Source organism: Bidens hawaiensis, unplaced genomic scaffold (genome assembly GCF_021521415.1).
Source record: "Bidens hawaiensis isolate Kalapana, Puna unplaced genomic scaffold, B.hawaiensis_p1.1 tig00028294_1, whole genome shotgun sequence".
Classification (NCBI taxonomy): domain Eukaryota; kingdom Viridiplantae; phylum Streptophyta; class Magnoliopsida; order Asterales; family Asteraceae; genus Bidens; species Bidens hawaiensis.
In genome coordinates, this window is record NW_027494616.1 from 188,674 (window position 1) to 201,056 (window position 12,383).

Genomic DNA, 12,383 nt, shown 5'->3' on the forward strand with positions numbered 1-12,383 from the left:
ATAAATCTATTACATCATACTACATCATACTACTGATGATACATTGCCTAAAAGGATCCAAAATTACATTCAAAATAAAGTCAAAATACATAATAGTCAAAATACATAAAGTCCAAAATAAACTAATTAAGTCAAAATACAAATAGTCAACAACTTCAAATACAGTCAAATAGCTACATTTTCATTTCAATTACAATTGCAATGAAAATGATCCAACAAATGACCAATCTCTTCTTCATATTCCTTGCTTGTTCTTTATAACTCTTTAAACTTTGTTCAACTTTGTTTTTCGACTTCAACAAGCCTGGGATAATCTCCATTGCCCGTTCACACATTGGTGGGTCACGCCATCCAAGAAAGGGGGTAATCCGATGTCTAGAAAAGAGGAGAAAGATGAAGGATACACAATTCACTGGAACTTAAATCACAAACTTACCATGTCCGGACAAGAGAAAAAGCGATGACGAGGATTTCTATCAGTCCATGAAGTTCGAACAACAGCTACCTTGCCACAAACACAGTAAGCAATCCTCAATTGAGCCCTAGTATTTGATTTTCACATCGAGCCCTAATTGATTGAAGCCCTAATCGAGGAGGGTGGGGGTGGGTTAAAAAGAGGGGGAAACCACTGATAAAGGGGTTTTGTTTGCAGGTATAGAAGCAAAGACAAATATGCCCTCACATGCGCCTCACGTGAGATTATTTAACTGAGTTTTTCTAACCCTCTTAGCGTAAATGACATAACGTGTAGAAAATAAGTGTTTAAAGTACACCGCCTGCAAAGAAACTAAATAAAGGACACGAACCGTAAATTGGCTTTGTTTAAAAGACAAAATTTGTAATTCTGTCTATACAATATGTACACTTGCCTATTTGTCTGTGGTTTAATTAAGATAACAATCATTTCAATAAATTTAAAATTAGACTTTCTGTAAACAACCTTTTGAAAATCTTAACAATGTTTTCTATACCATCCACACAACACCATGCTATTTGCTCAAGTTCTTGAAGATTGACTTTTAGAAGTCAAAGTTGTTCATTTCTTTGTTTTCTCCTAGTTCTTTAACAAATTCCGGGTAAGTTTTTACATCAAAGTTGTTTTAAATAATCCTTGTATCAAAATCTCTCAATCAATAACGATGATTTGAGGGATTTCAAAATCCAATTTGATAACACTCGTTTTTAGTGGTTCTTTACTTTAATATGGAGTTTTCGCTCATTTTAATGTTTTGACCAGATTCGACTATGACTTTTCTTTATTTTATCATTATTGTTATGTATTAGTGATGTCGGTTTCGAATCCGACCTCATGTCGATATTCGGACCGACTACGAACCAAACACTCGCTTAAGCTTACTGTTTCACGATTTTTATTCAAAAAAACCAACTTTATAGTTTATTTGATCAAATTTTAGTGTTCTTATTAATTTAATTTTACTATATGATTTTTGGGTTAATTCTGCAATTTCGGACGATTTATCTTACTTTCTTAATATCATCTGCTCGCTCATTTTTTTACGGTGAGTAATCACACCCCGTTTTTCATCTTTTTATTTTTGGGGAAATATGCGTACCACAACCACAATATATATGTTAAATGAGTCATCAACCACAATTGTATTTATTGCGTTTACGTGTGTTGCTTAATTAATTGTTACATGCTTATTTGTTAAGGTGTTTATTATTGTGTGGTGGTTTTATTCTCATCCTTATTAATATGATCATACGTTGTAAGAGTATCCTAACCTTGTGCTTAATGAAAGGACCTATTTGTATATAAATTGTTGTTAATACCGTACCCACATTGGAATTGTCTTTATTTATTATTATATATATCAAAACTTATGTTTGCTCACTCAAAATTTTTTGTTTAGAAATATATATATATATATATATTATATATATATATATATATTAACGCATATTACACGTACATATATTGATATTTGATGAATGAAGCTAGTAGTTTTGGACCTTGGTATATCCACCATTAAAAGACATGTTTTGTTTGTTTGGAATTATAAATTGTTTATTTTTATTTGGGATTGTGATGTACTTTCAACTTTTTGAAATAAAAAAATTAGATATTGTCATTATCATTAATAGTGCCTTGTAAGCTACTAAAAAATCTAAGTCGTGCTCTAGTGTATTTCGTCGTAAGTTGGGGTGTGAAAAAACCACTCGCAGTCACCACTTCACAGCCATCGCGGTTGAAGACAGTGACTGGAAAACCTCTGTTACAGTCCTTTCCGTCGCATGTAGACAACACAACAACCATCTAAAACCACACCACACCACGCGATGGTGGTGGTGTGGAGAAACGGTTGCAGTGGCAACCCTAGGCAAGATAGCACAGAGAATGAGAAGTTTGAGATAAAAATTTTGGTTGGTACAAAATAACCTTTAATCACAAACAACATGAAAATAACTAGATAAAGCCTAAAACCACCAACGACGCCTCTTGTGACCACCATCACCACGCGATAGTGGTGGTGTGGTGCAACAGTTGTGATGGCGACCCTATGAAAGGTAGCACAGAGAAAGAGAAGCGTGAGATAAAAAGTTTGTTGGTACAAAATAACCTTCTATACAAACTTATATGCACAAACAACATGATATGTGTGTTTATATATATAAACTAGGATTTAGGACACGCGCTTCGTAACGGGACTGTTAAATCTAACAAAAAAACATAAGTAAAAATATTAAACCATAAACTCGTTACAAGTCGATGTGAACTCAATCTTTATCAAGTTATGACATCAAAACTAAACTATAACATCCCGAAATTTCTAAAAATAATATTTAATATATTATTTACTTCAGAAGAATAAATTGATATAGTATATGGATAATAATATAATTCATGTTTCCAGTATCGGCTAATAAAATAAATTATTATGAGTTGGGCTTGTGTTGGGTTAAATAGATATGGGTTATAGACTTGGATTAAAAAGGAATGAAGAAAAAACCATGGGCTTAAGCCCATGACCCATGATATAAATACCTTAATTATCCATAAAATCCATTCATTTCACTCATTCCATACACCACCCAAAACACACACTTAAGCGCTCTCTCTCTCTCTCTCTTATTCTTTCTTTCTCTAGCCAAAACCAAAAATAAGAACCGATCCCGACCCAAGGTAATGATAGTATGATATTATATGGATCCAAACCCGCTAGATCTAGTCACGAAACGGCGATCCGACACCCTAAACCATTAAAGTCACGAGATCCGGATGGAATCGGGTGTAAACCTATCAAAAGATGAGCTTAATGGGTCACCCTAGCTCAGATCTGGATCGAACGAGACGATAAACGGTGAAAAACGGTGGAAAGCGGCTGAGATCTCTCTTTTCCGGCGAGATCCCGGTTTTCGGGCGATGACGGCGCCGGAAAATACAGGTACGAGGTCAAGGGTGTCAGAGAATTTTTGACCTAACCCTAATTCGTTAAGGGGGAAATGACGAACTAGCAATAATTCGTTAAGGAGGAATAACGAACTAGTAGTAATTTATTATGATCATTCGTTTAGGCTAATTCGTTATAAAGACCGATTCGCTATGAAGGCCAGTTCGTTATAGAGATCAATTCGTTATGAAGGTCAATTCGTTATAAAGGCCAATTCGTTAAGAAATAACGAAGGAGACTCCTTCATTAATGAATTGGATAATGAAGTATACATTGAAAGAATAACATAAAAGTCCCTGGACTTATAATAAAATGGATTAATTACAAAGTAGCCCTCAAACTTTATGAGTTAGCAAATAAAATAATAATTAAGAATTCTAATGAAAAATGTGCTAAGACACGTATGGACCCCAGCCAAGGGTTCTGCCCCTTTGACCCTGCTAGGGGCTGTCGCCCCTAGAACCCCGCTGCCAGGGGCGCTGCCCCCGAACCCCCGTTCGTTGAGGGTTATAATTAAACTAGAAATGTGATATGAGTGGTGATAGTAAATTGATACGTGTAATTGTTATACAGTTAGTCGTGCACAGCTAAAGAAAGAAATGACCATTAATGGTGAACGTAACAGAAATCAGGTGAGTTTCTAGCTCCACTTCCTTGTTATGTTTTCGGGGCTGTGTGCATACTTGATATGAAGTGTGAATACACTTACCTTAAGTGGTAAGTGTATGCTATAATGTTTGATATGATATGATATATATATATATATAGATGTTATGAATGGATGTCTGTCGATGTGTGAACGATCTTCGGATATTGCACGTGTAGACAAGGAAAGTAATGTTTGTCGATGCGTGAACGATCTTCGGATATTGCACGTATCGCCAAAGAGAATGATTTCCAGGTAATAAGCAGTGTGTATGAATGTTATGTTGTGACTTGTTTATTATGAGAAGTGTGTTGTAGGCACGTCGAGTTAGAGTGTGGTAGAATTGGTAACAAGTTGGTAAGGGTGTAAGCGGTATGGCGATAGTACGTGGTAAGGTAAGCCTATACGTGTCTTCGTTATTAAGTGGCACAACGATAGTACGTGTGAGGGCAACCCTCTACGTGTCTTCGTTAAATAAGTGGCAATGCGTAAGTACGTGGGAGGGTAATGTGCTTCCGTAATTAAGTGGCTAAGATGTAGGGGCAGTAAAGAGGTTAGCGGTGAGGTGAGTAGGTTAGATGAACGACTATGTGTCTTTGGACACATATGAGATATATATATATATATATATATGTATATATATATATATATATATATATAAAGGCAGGAAAATGGTTGTATGGTAAGTTTCCTGTTTAACTAGAACTCACTCAGCATAGCTGACTTTTAGTATGCACGCAGGTAAATATGTATAAAGAGTTAGCATGAGGATGGCACATGGCAAGGATTGATCGACTGGCATATGAAGATGAAAGAAATGATGTTTTAAATGTGATGTATGATGATACGTTTTTAAAATACAAGTTGTATGTTTTGTAACGAATGGTTGAAGTTAACATTTCCTCGAAAAGTTTTAATTAACTCTGATTTGTAGAACGGTGTTCATGAGTAAATCCGACATGAAATGTGGGACACCGGTAACGGGGCCTTACAAGTATACTTAAAGTTCTTTTAAACCATTTATAGGTAAATATGATATCATTAACTCAATCAATTGTTGTAACATGTAATCAAATTCATACTTTTAAAGCAGTGCCCCTACTAACCCACGATAAAAATTAGCATCTGCAGTAGCATCTCCTAAAGCACTTTGATTTTCGTTAAGTTGAGTTAGTAGCTTGCATGCTAATTGCACCTTGTTTTTCATTGTGTTTTGCACCCATTCTCATTAATATTTGATCAATTAGATGCATTTATAACTGCTTATCTAAGTTGGTTAATTACTATATACTTGAAATAAAATCATAAGTAATCTATCACTTCATCCAACAATGAAGCTTTATTTGTATATACAAAAAATTCCCAAATTTAGAACACTTAGCATGTTTCACACTTAGTTGACTAAAAAAAGAGGTTCATGTAGACCTATGAAGTCAAAATACTAATTTATAACTTTAAATCTGATACAAAGTGATAATGCTTTTCAAACTTTTTTTAATAACCCGGTTTACCTTGTGTCATTTGCTATATATAGGAAAAACTATTGGTGCAATATTGATAAAAAATAAAGAATGATTTTAAAATATGGGAGTTGGTAGGATTGACTTTAAAAGCCATACACATTAGCTAAATTCTGACCTTATTAGTATTAGGCACACGCTTTCCTATAGTTTACATCTCCCGCTGAATCTTTTTCTTCATGGCTAAAATAATGAAGTGTCATTAAACAAATCACATTTTATAAATTAAAGTTTTATTCTCATGGTACTTTTTATATGATAAACTTACAAACAAAGTAATAGATGTGCATTCCTCAATGTTAGATATGGAGTTCCAATGTGAATAAGTATGAAGAGCTGTAGCTCTGCTTTTCCTATGTGGTTGAGATCAAACAATTCAGTAAAGTCCAACCTTGTCTCCATTCCTTGTAGCAGTCACATAAAATGTTTTGAGTTAAGTACTCGATTATTGTTGAAATTATATTTTTCTGTAATCATCTTTGATCCACTTATTGTTGATGCTAAAAAATCCAACACATTTTTTAATGTACCAAAAAGTGTCTGTTATGAACCGTTACAATATTTGAATAGGACTGAAAACGAACCTAAAGTAGATTTTCAAGTTGGCCACTAAATGCAAGCATATCCTTCATTCGGGCAGATTATCTCATAAAGCTTTGCCCTTTTTCCACTTGGTTTCGTGTTTATTGTTGTCTGGGTTTATTGTTGTCCTTCAAACGCCACAGTTTTAGTATACGAACCTTGAGGACACAAGCGTTGTTAGTGACATCCAACTTGTTGAACATCGTAATGTTTGATGGTTCCATCTTGCTGTTTGAGAAAAATTCAAATTAAAGACACGATTAAACATTGAATAATCAATAATTTTACTTTCAACAAAACAAATAAAAATAAAAATATAAAAGTATGAACAAAATTATAAACCTTGCAAAGAAACAAATAAGAATTTAATAAATGTAGTGATAAGGTGTGAGAATTTGTGTGTTCGGATTAGAGTATATATAGATAAATAGAATGTGTTTGAATTTTTGAATTGTTCCATAACAAAGGAAGGTATAAATATAGTAAATTTAGAGAATAAAATTAGGGATTTTTGAATAACCTAACACTAATCATTCATATCAATTAAATTATAATTGATATTTATTTATATTGATAGTAACTGGTATTATTATGAAATATAAATTCCCATTGCAATCCATCTAAAATTAGACCCATTAAGATTACTTTCAATTTAAATTCGTAATAACTTCTTAGGTTGTTATGATATGAATCAATTCCAATCAATTACAATACATCTAAAAATAAACCCAATTATGATATATTAAAATTTATATTGTAAGCACTGTGTAGGTTCTTTTATATTAATTCCTATAGATGAAATATCAATTAAACATAAAACATCTACCTATACTATTAAACATATAATTAACATTAGGAATCAATTAAAGATACCAATTAAACATACCAATTGATATGAAACATAATTAAACATACTAATCTAACTTACTAATTTAACTTACTAATTGTAACACCCCGGCGAAAGCGGAAAACGCCCGGGTGTGACGTACAGATTGCCCAAAACACATGTGACACTATTACGTGACCATAATTTCAAATCCCAAGTACACAAGTTGTTCAATAAAACAAATACAAAGGAAAACAATAAAACCCATGTCTTATTTATTTATTATTGAAATAACCTATCTTCTAGTGACTTCGTCCATTTCATCCTCTAACGAAAGTACCTGTAGCAAACATATAAAATAATGTCAACTAACTTAATAGTTGTGAGTTCACACAGTTTAAATACTACATAAAAACCATACAATTCCATGAAAACTTGTGAAAAACATATAAGGGTTCTTTACACTAGAATCAAAGGTCTTGAGTGTAAAGAATAAATGAAGGTCTTTTCCAGTTGAGATTGTGCACCAACGTACTCAGATCGGAGTCCCTTTTCCACTAGAAACAATGGTCCTGAGTGCAAAGCGAGGCGTATGATCATACTTATCGAAGAAATACATGCACATAATATTTGATCAAGTATCAAATAAACACACAAGTCCATGATGCGAATTTTAGTTTGTAAATAATAAATAAACGAATTTGAATCTTTAATAGGATATATATGCTACCCCCAAAATAGTTAAAAAGTAGTAAAAAAGGGGTGTGAGAAACTCACATTTGAGATTGGATGATAACTCGAAAGTAATATAATAAGCGCGTTATAAGAAAACGAACTATCGAATCTCATAAGCTAAAATAATAAAAACACAAGAATTACTAACTAATTTTATGAAAAATAAAGAGTTGGTTTTAAGGTTCATGCATTATTGTTTATATATACTTTTACCCATTTTTAAGGATGTTAATAATTAAGTCTAACGGATCTTAATAAGTTATAATATTACTTATAAGGTGAATATTGATTATAATAATATTTACAAAAATTTAGCGTTGCCGGTATTGTTTTATTAGTATAAGTGTCTGTCGGTTTACGATTTATAAAATTACAACGTTATATATATTATTTATATAATTATTCTACGAGTTTTAACTAGCTGTTCGGGTTTGTAAAAGTTGGTTCTTGAACGAAATTGCTAACGGAAAATAAAACAACTTTTATTTAACTATAAAACTAAATTTATTTATTTTGTATGATTTATAAATATATATTTAATTTATTAAAACTAATAAAAAATGGTTTTCAAAAAATATAAAACAGGTTTGCTGTGACCCGGGTTTGAACCCGGGTCTCCATTCCCACACAACACATACACAACCACTGGTGCACTTTAATATTTATGTTAAAAGATGAAAACCAATTAAATATAAATAGAAAAGTAAACTTCAACTTCTTCACCTTAAACCCTAGAAATTTCAATTCTCCATAACCATTACATGTTTGATAGATTTAGGTTAGGGGTTTTGTTAGACGGATCAAACCAATGAAAACTCACCTATCAACTACCTGTATTGATGACGGAAAGTGGGTGAATGACGAGTTGGCCGGAACCGATATTATAAGAATAGATTTATGGTTTTCGTGAGTTTGTTTGTGTAAAATTATGGTTGTAACACGTTTAGAAAGAGATTAGGGTGCTATTTATAGCCTCAATTGGATCAATTCGTGTTTAATTCGTGTTTGTATTATTTCGATTAGAATTTGATGTGTGAAGTTTAATTACTAGTTAATGGTGATGTTAATGGCAAAATAAATCAAATGATAATGTTTAGGAGTTGTGGAGACGTCGTTTGGGATTATTAACGGATTAAAACGATGTGTATATTGAGGTATTAGATTTTGCCGGCAATTCCTCGTCGTCGCCGGATCCCGGCCGCCGGAAAACCGAGGAAGAAAGGTGGGGGCGGGACCTGGGTTGGGATATATTATTATTATTTAAATCATAATTACATTTTAAACCTAGACTTATTAAACCTTTATACTTTATTTTTAAACTTTATTTACTCTTTAATCCCTTGAACTTTATAATTATACATATCTTAATCAAGACTTGGTATAATTTCATATCTTTAGATTGTTTATATTTTATGCCCGATAGTTTGGAGATTGATTATTTTATAAACTTTTATAGCTCGGAGATGAACACTACATATAAGGAATGAACGGAAACAAACTTTAATCATAGTTGACATAAATCGCTAATTTTCAAATACGAATATATTGAAACGACTAAACGGGTCGGTTTAACAAATAAAAATACAAATACAAATACGAAAAATTGACATATGTCATATCATTCCCTACTTTTGAGAATTCCGCCCCAAAATTAGGTAGAAGAATCCGTAACAAAAAGATGAGGATACTTCATTCGCATTTGATCTTCTCGTTCCCAAGTGAATTCAGCGCACGTTTGGATTCCCAACGAACCTTTACCAACGGTATACGACTTCATTTAGTTTCCTTGTCTTTGCAATCCATGATTTCCATCGGTTTCTCGACGAAGTGCATTGTCTCATCGATACATGGAGATTTCCCTCAGCAAGACATTTCTTCAAATTTGAAACATGAAATGTCGGATGGACGTTAGAAAGATCTTGAGAAGTTCGAGTGTGTAAGCAACACTACCAACACGAGCAAGAATCTTAAAAGGTCCAACGAAACGAGGAGATAGTTTGTCTTTCTTACCAAAACGAACAACACCTTTCCAAGGGGATACCTTGAGAATGACACGGTCACCAACATTAAACTCAAGGGGTCGTCGTCGATTATCGGCGTAACTCTTTTGACGGCCACGAGCGGTCAAGAGGTTTTGTCGGATTTGAGCTATTAAATCAGTGGTTTCTTGAACAAGTTCCGGACCGGTGATTTGGGTTTCACCAATTTCACTCCAATAAATAGGTGATCGACATTTACGACCATGGAGTGCTTGGAACGGAGCCATACCGATACTCGAATGAAAACTATTATTGTACGAGAACTCAATCAAGTGAAGATGAGAATCCCAGTTCCCACCGAAATGCATGACACATGACCTAAGCATATCTTCGAGCGTTTGAATCGTGCGCTCGGATTGCCCATCGGTTTGAGGATGATAGGCGGTGCTAAGATCCAATCGAGTTCCCAACGCCTTTTGAACCGATGACCAAAAATGAGAAGTAAAATGACTATCACGATCGGAAATGATACGCAAAGGTATACCATGACGAAAAACGATACGCTGAACATAGATATGAGTGAGTTGATCAACCGTAAACTTTTCGTTGATCGGAATGAAGTGAGTTGATTTCGTCAAACGGTCAACAACAACCCAAATACCATCGTGACGGTTTCGAGTAGTCGGAAGTTTGAATACAAAATCCATAGAGATATCTTCCCATTTCCAAACAGGGATGTGTGGTTGAACGAGCAAACCAGATGGTCGTTGGTGCTCGGCCTTAACTTTAGCGCAAGTAAGGCATTTTCCCACATATAACGCGATGTCTTTCTTCATACTGGGCCACCAAAATGTGGACCGTATATCAAGATACATCTTATCCGCACCGGGATGAATGGAATATTGAGACTTATAAGCTTCGTCCATGATGAATGTGCGAAGATCGTCACGATTAGGAGCCCATAAACGATTGAGGTAATACAACAAACCATCGCACTTAGTTTCAAGTTGATTCTCGACACCACAGGAGATTTCATCGTACATATTACCCTCGGTGACAGAGACATGTTGGGCTTCAAAGATACGAAGTTGGAGATTGGTTTGAACGATCACACAATGAAGCAAAATTGATTTCACATGGGTCTTTCGACTAAGGGCGTCGGCTACAACATTCGCTTTACCAGGATGGTAATGAATTTCACAGTCGTAGTCGCTAAGTAGTTCGGCCCATCATCGGTGCCGCATGTTTAGATCTTTTTGGTCGAAAATATGTTGAAGACTTTTGTGGTCGGTGAATACCACGCACTTAGTGCCATAGAGATAATGTCTCCAAATTTTCAACGCGAATACAACGGCACCGAGTTCGAGATCGTGCGTTGTATAATTCTTTTCATTAACTTTAAGTTGTCGTGAAGCATAAGCGATAACTTTACCTCGTTGCATGAGGACACAACCGAGGCCTTGATTGGAAGCATCACAATAGACAACAAAATCCTCATTGCCCTCGGGGAGTGCAAGGATCGGTGCATCGCAAAGCATGAATTTAAGAGTTTGAAAAGCTTCATCTTTCTTTGGTCCCCATTCATAAGGTTTATCCTTGTGAGTTAATGAGTTTAGGGGCAAAGCGATCTTGGAAAAATTAAGAATGAAGCGACGATAGTAACCCGCAAGACCAAGAAACGAACGAACTTCGATAGGAGTGGTTGGAGTTTTTCAGTTCTTAACGGCTTCTATTTTGGCTGGGTAATCGTGGATACCCTTTTCGTTTACTATATGCCCTATGAACGGAATTTCCTTCAACCAAAATTCGCACTTTGAGAACTTAGCATAGAGTTGTTCCTTCCTTAAGAGATCAAGGACGGAATTAAGATGTTTCTCATGATCGGCGTTGGACTTGGAATAAATAAGAATGTCGTCAATAAAAACAATTCCGAATTTATCTAAGTAAGGTTTGCATACTCGGTTCATGAGATCCATAAACATCGCGGGTGCATTGGTTAGCCCAAAAGGCATAACCATAAATTCGTAATGCCCATAACGAGTCCGAAAAGCGGTTTTGGGTATGTCATCTTCATTCACGCGTTGTTGATGATAACCCGAACGAAGATCAATCTTTGAGAAGCATGAAGCTCCTTGGAGTTGATCAAAAAGATCGTCAATACGAGGCAAGGGATAACAATTCTTGATTGTGAGTTTGTTGAGCTCAAGGTAATCAATGCACATACGGAAGGATCCATCTTTCTTCTTGACGAAAAGAACAGGTGCGCCCCAAGGAGATGAACTAGGGCGAATGAACCCTTTATCCAAAAGTTCTTGGAGCTGGTTAGATAATTCTTGCATCTTAGAGGGTGCAAGACGATAAGGAGCCCTAGCAATCAGGGTTGCACCAGGCACGAGATCGATTTGAAATTCCACATCACGAATAAGATAGACCAGAAACATCATCGGGAAACACCTCAGGATACTCTCGAACAACAGGAATGTCCTCCATTTTTCATTCCTTCTTTTCCACCACATGGGCTACGAATGCAAAATACTTCTTGCGCAAGTACGTTTGGGCTTGAAAATAAGTGATATAATTTAGGCTCGAGGAAGAAGGCTTTTCACTAGACCCACGGAGAATTTGACCATCGGCAAGCGGAATACGAATGAACTTCTTGAAGCAAATAATTTCAGCACGTTG